The following is a 12450-nucleotide window of genomic DNA, read 5'->3' as shown; positions in this document are numbered from 1 at the left end:
TTCATTCACTCATTCATTCATTCACTCATTCCTTCACTCATTCACTCACTCATTCATTCATTCATTCCTTCACTCACTCATTCCTTCACTCATTCATTCACTCACTCATTCCTTCACTCATTCATTTACTCACTCATTCATTCACTCACTCATTCCTTCACTCACTCCTTCACTCATTCACTCACTCACTCATTCATTCATTCACCCATTCTCTTACTCTTTCATTCGTTCACTCATTCGTGCATTCATTCTCTCACTCTTTCATTCATTCGTTCACTCATTCGTTTGTTCATTCGTGCATTCATTCACACATTCATTCATTCACTCACTCGCATTTATTGAGCGCTTACTTTCATTCATTCATTCAATAGTATTTATTGAGCGCTTACTATGTGCAGAGCACTGTATTAAGCGCCGGCTTACTGTATGCAGAGCACTGTCCTAAGCGCCTGGAGAGTAGGGAAGCAACATGGCGGTAGTGGCAAGAGCCTGGGCTTGGGAGTCAGAGGTGGTGGGTTCTAATCCTGCCTCCGCCCCTCATCAGCTGGGTGACTTTGGGCAAACCGCTTAACTTCTTTGGGCCTCAGTGACCTCTTCTGTAAAATGGGGATGAAGCCTGTGAGCCCCACGTGGGACAATCTGATGATCTTGTATCTATGCCAGCGCTTAGAACAGTGCTTGGAACATAGTTTGGCAACAAATAGAGACATTCCCTACTGAACAACGGGCTCACAGTCTAGAAGGGGGGTGGGAGGAGACAGTCAACCAAACAAAACAAGTAGACAAGCATCAATAGCATCAATATAAATAAATAATAATAATTATGGTATTTGTTAAACACTTAACTATGTGCCAGGCACTGTACTAAGCACTGGAGTGTTTACAAGCAGATCGAGTTGGACACAGGCTCTGTCCCAAATGGGGGCTCACAGTCTCAATCCCCATTTTACAGATGAGGTAACTGAGGCCCAGAGAAGTGAAGTGACTTGCCCAAGGTCATACAGCAGACGAGGGGCAGAGGTGGGATTAGAACCCATGACCTTTTGACTCCCAGACCCGTGCCCTATCCACTATGCCACGCTGCTTCTCTATTTAGTTGCCATTGTTTTTACGAGATGTTCTTCCCCTTGACGCTGTTTATTGCCATCGTTCTCGTCTGTCCGTCTCCCCCGATTAGACCGTAAGCCCGTCAAACGGCAGGGACCGTCTCTATCTGTTGCCGACTTGTTCATCCCAAGCGCTTAGTACAGTGCTCTGCACATAGTAAGCGCTCAATAAATACTATTGAATGAATGAATACACATCATTAATAAAATAAAAAGAATAATAAATATGTACATATATATATCCAAGTGCTGCGGGGGGCAGGGGTAGAGCAGAGGGAGGGAGTCGGGGTGATGGGGAGGGGAGGGAGAGCAGAGGAAAATGGGGGGCTCAGTCTGGGAAGGGCTCCTGGAGGAGGTGAGCTCTCAGTAGGGCTTTGAAGGGGGGAAGAGTGATGCTTACTATGTGCCAAGTACTGTTCTAAACGCTGGGGTAGATACAACGTAATCAGGTTGTCCCACGTGAGGGTTGTGGTCTTAATCCCTATTTTAAGCACAGAGCAAGTGCTTAACAAATAGCATCATTATTACAGTATAACAATAAACACATACATTCCCTGCCCACAAGGAGCTTCCAGTCTAGAGGGAGCCGGGCGGCGGGCTTTGTAGGGAGAGGCCGGGGCTGTGTAGGAGGGATTCAGGGGTTAATTGAATGATGGTATTTATTAAGCGCCTCCAAGGCATTTAGCACTGGGCTAAGCGCTGGGGTAGATACAGCTGATCAGGTTGAAGACCTTTCCCGTCCCACATGGGGCTCATAGTCTTGCTCCCCATTTTAGAGATGAAGTAACTGAGGCACAGAGAAGAGAAGTCACTCGCCCGAAGTCACACAGCAGACAAGGGGCGGAGACGGGATTAGAACCCAGGTCCTTCTGACTCCCAGGCCCATTGCCCTATCCATAAGGCCACGCTGTTCAGGAGGGACCGGGGCCGGGGTGTGTGATGATCAATCGATCAGTGGGATTTATTGAGCACTTACTGTGAGCACAGCACTCTACTGAGCACTGGGGAAAGTACAATATAACAGAGTTGGCAGACGCTTTCCCTGCCCCTCAAGGAGTTTAGAGTCTGGGGATGAAACTCAGAGTGAAGTGATCGGGTCTTTCAGATCACAGATCTGTATAAACCATTTCAAAAAACTATCAAAGAAACAACAATGCTAAGAAGGTGAAAGTGATTATGTCATTAATGTTACTTTTAATTTGAGACGGTCATATTTGGAAAGGCTGGCTTTGTTTGAAGTAATTAAAGAAAGGAGAGACTTCCAAGGTTGGAATGCATCCATTTCCGAAACTGGGAACCACAGAGTGAATCCAGGGCCAGAAAAACCGACTACGAATGACAATTAATTAGCAAAAACACAATTATTCCTTTAAAAGAAGGGGCCGGAGTAGCCGTAAACACACCTGCCATTCATTCTGGGGAGGTGGGGTAGAAGTGGCTGAAGAAAAAGAAGACTGCATCGCGGCTCTTTGAGCCAAATCAATCCTGACGCCGAACACGGGCTTGGAACCGTCAATCCGGCTTCTCTCATGTGCATTAAAGCCACTTGATCGCCGTTCGACCCATTATACCTGGCCACAATAAAAAGTTCTATCTCCGCTGGCCTCGGACACACGGGTCGCCATGTTTGCAGCATTTGATGGAATCGGAGTCCCTGGGGTAGATGGGGTGGACGTTCGGACGTCCTCCGCCTGTCGGCTGATTGACCATCGCGGCTTCCAGGGTTCGACTGGCAGCATGTCCTATGCAACCGCGGGCCACGGGGACGTAAGCCGCTGCTGATCTCTCCCCAGACCACCTCACCGGACGGCTGGGGAGCCCTCCAGGTTCCTGCCGCCCCCGCCGTCATGGCTCTCAAGGCCCTGAGCGTCCTCCACCGGGCCGCCCGTCAGTGGGCAGGGATTGTCTCTATCTGCTGCCGAATTGTCCATTCCAAGCGCTTAGTACAGTGCTCTGCACATAGTAAGCGCTCAATAAATACTACTGAATGATCCCACCCCGGCTCTCCTCCACGTCACTGAGGAGCCTCCATTCCGACGTGCCTGGCTCACCCCGGCATACGGAAAGAAGCGGCCGCGGCCCGGCTTCACCTCTGCAAAACTTGGGGAAGACTGTGCTGCTGCTGTGGTGGTCATTGTGTCCGTGGTTGACCCTGAACTCTGAGGCACGAGGAGCTGGAAATTCTGTTCCTCCAGCCACAGCACCCTGCCCAACTTTGTTTTTGTCTTCAGGTTTTTCACCTTTCCTTCTGTGACTGTCATTCATTCAATCGGATTTATTGAGCGCTTACTGTGTGCAGAGCACTGGACTAAGCGCTTGGAAGGTACAACTGGGCAACAGATCGAGGCCATCCCTGCCCAATGACGGGCTCACAGTCTAGAAGGGGGAGACAGACGGCAAAATAAAACAAGTAGACATCACTAGCGTCAAAATAGATAAATAGAATCATAGATATCTACACATCATTAATAAAATAGAGGGATAAATAACAGACAGAAATAGGCCCAAGGGCTGTGGGGAGGGGAAGGGGGTAAAGCAGAGGGAAGGAGCAGGGGGGATGGGGAGGAGGGGCAGAGGAGAAGGGAGGGCTCAGTCTGGGCAGGCCTCCTGGAGGAGGTGAGCTCTCAGGAGGGATTGGAAGAGGGGAAGAGAGTTAGTTTGGAGGAGGTGAGGAGGGAGGGCATTCCAGGACAGCGGGAGGATGGGGGCCAGGGATCGACGGCTGGACAGGCACGAACGAGGGACCGTGAGGAGGTTAGCGGCAGAGGAGTGGAGTGTATGGGGTGGGCTGGAGAAGGAGAGAAGGGAGGTTCATTCATTCATTCAGTAGTATTTATTGAGCGCTTACTATGTGCAGAGCACTGTACTAAGCGCTTGGAATGGACAATTCGACAACAGATAGAGACAATCCCTGCCTACTGTCGGGTTCGCAGTCTAGTCGGGGGAGACAGACGGACAAAAATAAGACAACTTAATAGCAATAAATAGAATCAAGGGGATATATGCCTCATTAATAAAATGAATAGGGTAATAAAAATATATACAAATGAGCACAGTGCTGGGGGGCGGGGAGGAAGGGGGGAGGAGCAGAGGGAAGAGGTGAGATAGGAGGGGGCAAGATGATGGATGTCACCAGTCCCCTCTCCCCATTTCTAAATTTTTAGATCATGAGCCTTCTGAGTGACAGGGTCCCTGTCCAATTCCCACCCGAGTATCTTTTCCACCACTCGGTACAGTGCTTGGACACAGTAAGCCCTTTACAGATATTATTGTTATTGATACAGAATTTTGTAGTCATTTTCTAGTGATTTCTGTGAAATAGGTCAGTTAAAACCCAAGGTCTAAACTCCAGGGGTGCAGCGTGCCCTTGTGGCAAGAACACACAAGCAGCGTGGCTCAGTGGAAAGAGCCCAGGCTTGGGAGTCAGAGGTCATGGGTTCTAATCCCGGCTCTGCCGCCCGCCAGCTGCGTGACTTTGGGCAAGTCACTTAACTTCTCTGTGCCTCGGTTACCTCATCTGTAAAATGGGGATTGAAACAGTGAACCCCACGTGGGACAACCTGATCACCTTGTATCCCCCCCCAGCCCTTAGAACAGTGCTTGGCACATAGTAAGCGCTTAACAAATACCACCGCTATTATTATATTAACACAAGGCTGGAAGTCAGAGGACCTGTGTTCTAATTCCTGCTCTGTCACTAGTCTCCTGTGTGATCTTGGGCAAAACACTTCACTTCTCTGTGGTTCAGTTACCACGTCTGTAAAATGGGGATCAGGACTGGGAGCCCCACATAGGGACTGTGATCAACCTGATTTTCTTGTATCTACCCCAGCGCTTAGCACAGTTCCCGGCACATTGTAAGTACTTAACAAATGCCATAAAAAAGAAAAGGGTGGATCCTTAGTCCTGGGCTGAATCCACATTCTTTCACAGTTCTGCAAAAGCACGTGATGCTTCTCTGTTTTACACCTGACCTAGATATGGGTTACCTGCAGAGAGGTTATCACATGACACAAAGCCTCTCACCAAAACCTGGGTTTCTGTTGCTCGCTTGAACAAGCTAAGGGGAAATGGAAAGAAATTAAGGTTTTTTAAGGAAAATTTCAGCTACCACCTTACAGAGCATCCGGGACATTTTGGACACAGGATCATCCAAATGATTAAATAGTCCTGCTTTCTTGCATAAAGGGAAGTTACATGGTGGACTACACCGTGAATAATTCACATAGGAAGCTGAAAAGCGCACCATCATTAACATTTTAAAGTTTGCTGTTGTTCATAGACATTGAAATGGGTCCCCACCCCCCAGGGTACCTCTCAGATACTACTAAAAACTTTCCTCCGAGGTTGTACCCATCTGGTTACCCTTATGGTTTACCATTCAATCACATCTACTGAACGCTTACTCTGTGCAGAGCACCGTGCGAAGCACTTGGAAAGGACAATTCGGCAACAGATAGAGACAATCCCTGCCCAACAACGGGCTCACAGTCTAGCAGGGGGGAAGATACAATTAAATCGACCTGAACACAGTCTCTGTCCTACACAGGGCTCATTGTCTGAAGGGGAGAGAGAAGAGGTGTTTAATCGCCATTTTATAGATGAGGAGACTGAGGCACAGGGAAGTTAAGCAACTTGCCCAAAGTCACACAGCAGGAGAGTGGAGGATAAAATCTCATCATAACGTGTTATAAAATGATAACATTTTATCCCCAAATTCAGGCCTCTTGTTGGTCCAGGGTAGAGAGCTGGTTCTGGGAACCAGAAGACCCGGGGAACTTAAACTGGGAGGAATCCTGAAAAATGGCTGGTTAATGTGGCCAGAGAAGATGCGATCACTACCATTCTCTGGGTCATGGGGCTACAGCACAGTATTAGCCCTATGCTTTGGTCCCTTCAGCCACAGACCACTGATTATTCTTCTTATTATTCTTATTATTTTAATATTTGTTCAGTGATTACCATGTGTCAAGTGCTGTTCCAAGCTCTGGGGTAGATACAAGTTAATCGGGCCAGACGCAGTCTCTGTCCCACATGGGGCTCACAGTTTAAGTAGGAAGGAGAACAGGTTTTGGCATTCCCATTTTACAGTTGAGGAAACTGAGGCCCAGACAAGCTAAGTGACTTTCCCAAGGTCACCCAGCGGGCAAATGGTTGGAGGCGGGAATAGAACCCAGGTCCTCTGACTCTTTCCAATAGATCACACTGCTTCCAGAATTGTTCTTTTCAGTGAACCGTGGCCCTGTCCACCTACCGACTTGCTGGTTGCAGGCTACGCCGTGGCAGAAATACCACAGGCCGGGCAAGGGAGTGTCAGGGTCAAGGGGCAAACCAAAGCCACTATCATCGATTCCTTCCTGTTTAGGATCTTCAGGCCTGAAGCCTCAGGGCCAAAGCTCATCTGTGGTTGACGGGAGACTTAACCATCGTCATCATCACCATCATCAACATCATCGTCATGATATTAAAAATAATTTTCTGGAGGTTCATAAGAATTAACATCATCCAGACCATGGAAATTTAGGCTTATGTAGGGGAGCTTTTGAAAATCCTCAACAGATGCCTTGAGAATAAATCAATCAAATAGAGAGATAAACATTCACATAAGCTATTTTCCTATCACATACAGTACTATGTCAATTGTTTTTATTGTTAGAGACAGTTTCTTCATCTAAACAGAATTAGAGTACTCTGTGGGGAGACTTACTAAAACGTGAATTTACCTCATATCATGGACTCTCACAAGGAGTAATTTACTCATGTGTTTCCTATAGCAATTTCGGGTAATTGCTTCTACTAATGGGCTAGATTCATGAATTTTCTAATGCCACTAGACTGTAAAGTTTAGACAAAGGGCCAGAAAGTATATTTTAAAAAGCAGAATTTGACCGAAGTACTTGGGAATCACGCTCTGTCTACTAAGTCACGCTGCTGGTCTTGGATCTCCTAGCCCTTATGCTCAGCAGAGTTCCTTCCAACGGAAAGAAGATTTTTTGGAGTACGAATGGTGGAGTCTCTAAGTCCAGTCAGGAGAGGTGCTGACTGAGACCCTGCTCCAAGGAATTAAGTAAAGAAGCAGTGTGGTCTAGTGGTCAGAGCACGGACCCGGGAGTCAGAAGAATGTGGGCTTTAATCCCGACTCTGCCACTTGTCTGCTGGGTGACCGTGGGGAAGTCACCCGCCATTTCAAAGCCTTACAGAAGGCACATCTCCTCTTAGAAGCCTTCCCTGACTAACCCCACTTTCCTCTTCCCCCACTTCCTTCTGAGTCATTCATTCAATAGTATTTATTGAGCGCTTACTATGTGCAGAGCACTGTACTAAGCGCTTGGGATGTACAATTTGGCAACAGATAGAGACGATCCCTGCCCAGTGACGGGCTCAGAGTTGCCCCGACTTGCTCCCTTCATTCACACCCCCTCCCAGCCCCGCAGCATTTATGTACATATCTGTCATTTATTTTTTTCTATTGATGTCTATATCCCCTTCTGGACTGTAAGCTTTCTGCGGATGGGGAATGTGCCAGTCGACTGTTACTCTCTTAGCGCTTAGTACAGTGCTCGGCACGCAGGAAGTGCTCAATAAATGCCACTGAATGAACTTCACTTCTCCAGTTACTTCGTCTGTAAAATGGGGATTAAGACTGTGAGCTCCATCTGGGACAGGGACTCTGTCTCACCTAATTAGCTTGTAGCTACCACAGCGCTTAATACAGTGCCTGGCACATAGTAAGCATTTAACAAATGCCAGTATGTTTATACTGTATATATCTCTAATCTATTTATTTATTTCTCTATTCATTTATATTGTCTGTCTCCCCCTTTAGACCGTGAGCTTGCTGTGGGCAGAAATGAGTCTGTTTGTTGTTATATTGTGCTCTCCCAAGCACTTAGTACCGTGTTTTGCACACAGTAAGGGCTCAATAAATATGATATAATAAATGGATGAATTAATTTTTAAAAAGTGTAATGGTAGTTGGGCTCCCTTGCCATAGGCCAGGGGGCTGTTGCCGGGCTAACTGCAGGGTAACCATCGCGGTCATCGTTGCCCATGTTAGCCAGCCACTTTCAGGAGTCCTCTAACCTGGAAGCTCATAATGGTCAGGGAATGTGTCTGTTTATTATTGTATTATACTCTCCCAAGCGCTTAGTACAGTGCTCTGTGCACAGTAAGTGCTCAGTAAGTATGATCGACTGACTGAGTCCTAGTGAATACATCTGCCCTCCACATGAACTGTCCCTCAGGTGGTCTTTGGTTTGCATCTCTGCCGTGGCCTGATATGTCATCATCACCTCCCATGGCCTTGGTTTCCTTACTTGTCAGCTGTGTGACTGTGGGCAAGTCACTTCACTTCTCTGTGCCTCAGTTACCTCATCTGTAAAATGGGTTTTAACTGTGAGCCTCACGTGGGACAACCTGATGACCCTGTATCTCCCCCAGCGCTTAGAACAGTGCTCTGCACATAGTAAGTGCTTAACAAATGCCAACATCATCATCATCACCATTTGTAAAATCGGGATGAAAGACCCACTCCCGTCTCTCCTACCCTGAGATCCCCTTGGGGGTTATGGACTTTGGCCTATCTGCTTATCCTGAATCTCTCCAGTGCTTAGCACAGTGTTTTGGCTCATAGCACTTGAGAAGTGGTGTGGCCTAGTGGAAAGGGCCCGGGCCCTCCTGGGATTTAGAGGACATCTGCTTTGTCCCTTTGGCCAAGTCACTTCATTCCTCTGTGCCTCAGTTATCTCATCTGTAACGTGGGGATTAGGACGGTGAACCCCTTGAGGGACAGGGACTGTGTCCAAACTGATTACCTCGTACTAAATCCTAGCTTTTAGAACAGTGCTTGACGCACAGTTAGCACTTAAGAGATGCCACCATAGCACCTAAAAAAATGACATTACAATTCTAGTAATAATATCACAGTTATTATTAGAAAACTTTACTGCTGATGGCAAAACCCCAGTAGGCATTATGCTGTATCTAGCTGTTTCCTCATCTCTAGCTGTGAGGGAATCATGAAGAGAAGATAATAGGATTTGCAAAGAAGGGCAGAAAATTTAGATAATTCAAGAGAGTGTAGTTATTTGGCAGCTCTTCATAGGACACGTTTACTTAAATGATAGTTCAATAGGCCCACATTCGATCAACTGCTAAATCCTTCCTCCGACACATTTCCCCTCTTCTCCTCCCAAACAGCTATCACCCTGGTCCCAGCACAGTGCTTCACACATACTAAGTGCTTAACAAATACCATCATCATCATCATTATTATCACAGATTACTCTGTCAGCCACCTCATCGTCCTACTTCTCCTCTCATCGGCACTGCAAACTGCTGTGCTGATCATCTTGTTGAATAGTAATCGTAATAAATATTATACTTGTTAAGGCTTACTGCTTGTCAAGCACTGGACTAAGCACCGGGGTAGATATAAGATAAGTAGGTTGGACACAGTCCATGTCCCACCTGGGGCTCACAGTCTAAGTAGGAGGGCGAACAGGTATCTCCCTTTTACAGATGAGAAAATCGAGGCACCAAGAGGTTATGTTGACTTGCGTCAGGTCACGCGGCAGACAAGTGGCAGCGATTAAATTATAATCCAAGCCCTCTGACGACCAGGTCTGTCCTCTTTCCACTAGGCTACACTGCAGCACCACTTGTATACACATCTCCATTCCACTTCACGAAAACTTTCAGGGTCTACCCACTCCATCTCCGTTAAGCAGAAGCTCCTTACCGCTGGCTTGAATACTGTCCATCAGCATTCTTCCTTTGCCATATCGACCTCTATGTGGAACACGGACTTTGTCCAGCCTGAATAGCTTACCCAGTGCTTAGTACAGTTGCTGGCACATAGTAGGCAATTAACAAATATTATTTAAAAAAAAAACACTTCACCTGAGCCTCTCGAAACTCACAGTGTTTACTCCTCCAACCAGGCTCACCACTTAATTGAACTTCACTATCCATCATTCATTCATTCATTCATTCATTCATTCATTAGTATTTATTGAGCGCTTACTATGTGCAGAGCACTGTACTAAGCGCTTGGAATGTGCAAATCGGCAACAGATAGAGACAGTCCCTGCCGTTTGACGGGCTTACGGTCTGATCGGGGGAGACGGACAGACGAGAACGATGGCGATAAATAGAGTCGAGGGGAAGAACATCTCGTAAAAACAATGGCAACTAAATAGAATCGAGGCGATGTACATCTCATTAACAAAATAAATAGGGTAATGAAAATATATACAGTTGAGCGGATGAGTACAGTGCTGAGGGGATGGGAAGGGAGAGGGGGAGGAGCAGAGGGAAAGGGGGGAAAAGAGGGTTTAGCTGTGGAGAGGTGAAGGGGGGTGGTAGAGGAAGTAGAGGGAGAAGAGGAGCTCAGTCTGGGAAGGCCTCTTGGAGGAGGTGAGTTTCAAGTAGGGTTTTGAAGAGGGGAAGAGAATCAGTTTGGCGGAGGTGAGGAGGGAGGGCGTCCCGGGACCGCGGGAGGACGTGGCCCGGGGGTCGACAGCGGGATAGGCGAGACCGAGGGACGGTGAGGAGGTGGGCAGCAGAGGAGCGGAGTGTGTGGGGTGGGCGGTAGAAAGAGAGAAGGGAGGAGAGGTAGGAAGGGGCAAGGTGATGTAGGAGTTTTTGTTTGGAGCGGAGGTTGATAGGCAACCACTGGAGTTGTTTAAGAAGGGGAGTGACATGCCCAGATGGTTTCTGTAGGAAGATGAGCCGGGCAGCGGAGTGAAAAATAGACTGGAGCGGGGCGAGAGAGGAGGAAGGGAGGTCAGAGAGAAGGCTGACACAGTAGTCTAGTCTTCACTCTCCTGCCTTTAACTCTTTGCTCACCCTGTTCTAGGCTGACTCTGTCTCCCCTTCCAAATGCACCAGAATACAGTTCTACCTACCTTCAAAACCTTCCTTAAATCCCACCTCCAAATAATCCGGCAACACCCTAGTCACGCCAAATTCAACACCCAGCCTCACCACTTTTCTTTCTTCATCATCATCATCATCACCAGTGGCTTTTATTGAGTGCTTACTGGGTGCAGAGCACTCAGAAATCCTACTGCTCTCAAAATGCATGAAGAAGCAGTGTGGCCTAGTGGATAGAGTACAGGCCTGTGACTCAGAGGATCTGGGTTCTAATCCTGGCCCTGACACTTGTCTGCTGTGTGACCTTGGGCAAATCACTTCTCTGGGCCTCAGTTCCCTCATCTGTAAAATGGGATTTAAGAACCTGAGCCCTGTGTGGGACAGGGACTGTGTCCAACCTGATTATTTTGTATTTACCTTAGTGCTTAGAAAAGTGTCTGGCACGTAGTGAGCACTTAACAAATACCCCAGTTATCATTATCATTATGATAATTGGCATTGTTCTTATTTGACTAATCGATCAACCAGTGGTATTTATTGAGCTCCTACCTTGTGCGGAACTTGGAGAGTAGACTAGGAGGAAGTAATATAGGGATTAAAGTTATATAGGTTAGTGCTTGAGAGGTGGGTTTGAGTACTTAAGTGCTTAGGTGGCCAAGGAGTGCTGAAATGGCAGTTGGAGAAATAAAGTAGGGAGATTCGAAATCAATAGAGGAAGGTCTCCTGGAGGAGAGGCTGTGATGTGTTCTCCATTTTAAAGCTATGATGTCTCCTTTAATCACTTCCCACTGCTCAGGAATATTAATGCAACACGCAAGTATGCAATGAGTTAGAGAAATAAAGTAGGGAGATTAGAAATCAATAGAGGAAGGCCTCCTGGAGCAGAAGCTGTGATGTGCTCTCCATTTTAAAGTTGGGATGGAGTCTTTATTCGCTTCCCATTGGTCAGAGATATTAATGCAGCACACTTGAACGGGCTTATCGCCTGAGGACCCCACTCAGAACTTTGTATGGATGAAGATGTTTAATTGACGTTGGATCGATTTCCATTAGAACACCGATCTTATTCTAGAGCTGTCAATTCTTTCACTTTACTTTTACAATTTGAGGCCTTCGGTTATTGGGTTGTTAATGACGGCCATTGCTAGGCAAAGAGAACTCTCCAACAGTACTGGAAAATAGATGGGGCCCCAGAATGTGAATTTTTCTTTCTATTACTACTATTAGTCCGGTACTGTCAGAGTACTGACAGATGAAGCATAAGAGAGGAAAAATTGCCCCTAACTTCTCCATCAGCTGCAGAAATCATTGACGTAACAATAGTCAGAAAAATATTTTGCATGAAAAGCAGCCCAGGCCCTTCGCTTAGGCTCAGAGAGTGAATCTATAATTCTCCTTAGCCCGTGTCGCTTGTCCAACTCTTTGAGAGCATGGAGTGAAGAATGATGATATAATTTTATAGTTCTAC

This window comes from Ornithorhynchus anatinus, chromosome 2 (genome assembly GCF_004115215.2).
Source record: "Ornithorhynchus anatinus isolate Pmale09 chromosome 2, mOrnAna1.pri.v4, whole genome shotgun sequence".
Lineage (NCBI taxonomy): Eukaryota > Metazoa > Chordata > Mammalia > Monotremata > Ornithorhynchidae > Ornithorhynchus > Ornithorhynchus anatinus.
This window is presented reverse-complemented; position numbering follows the sequence as displayed.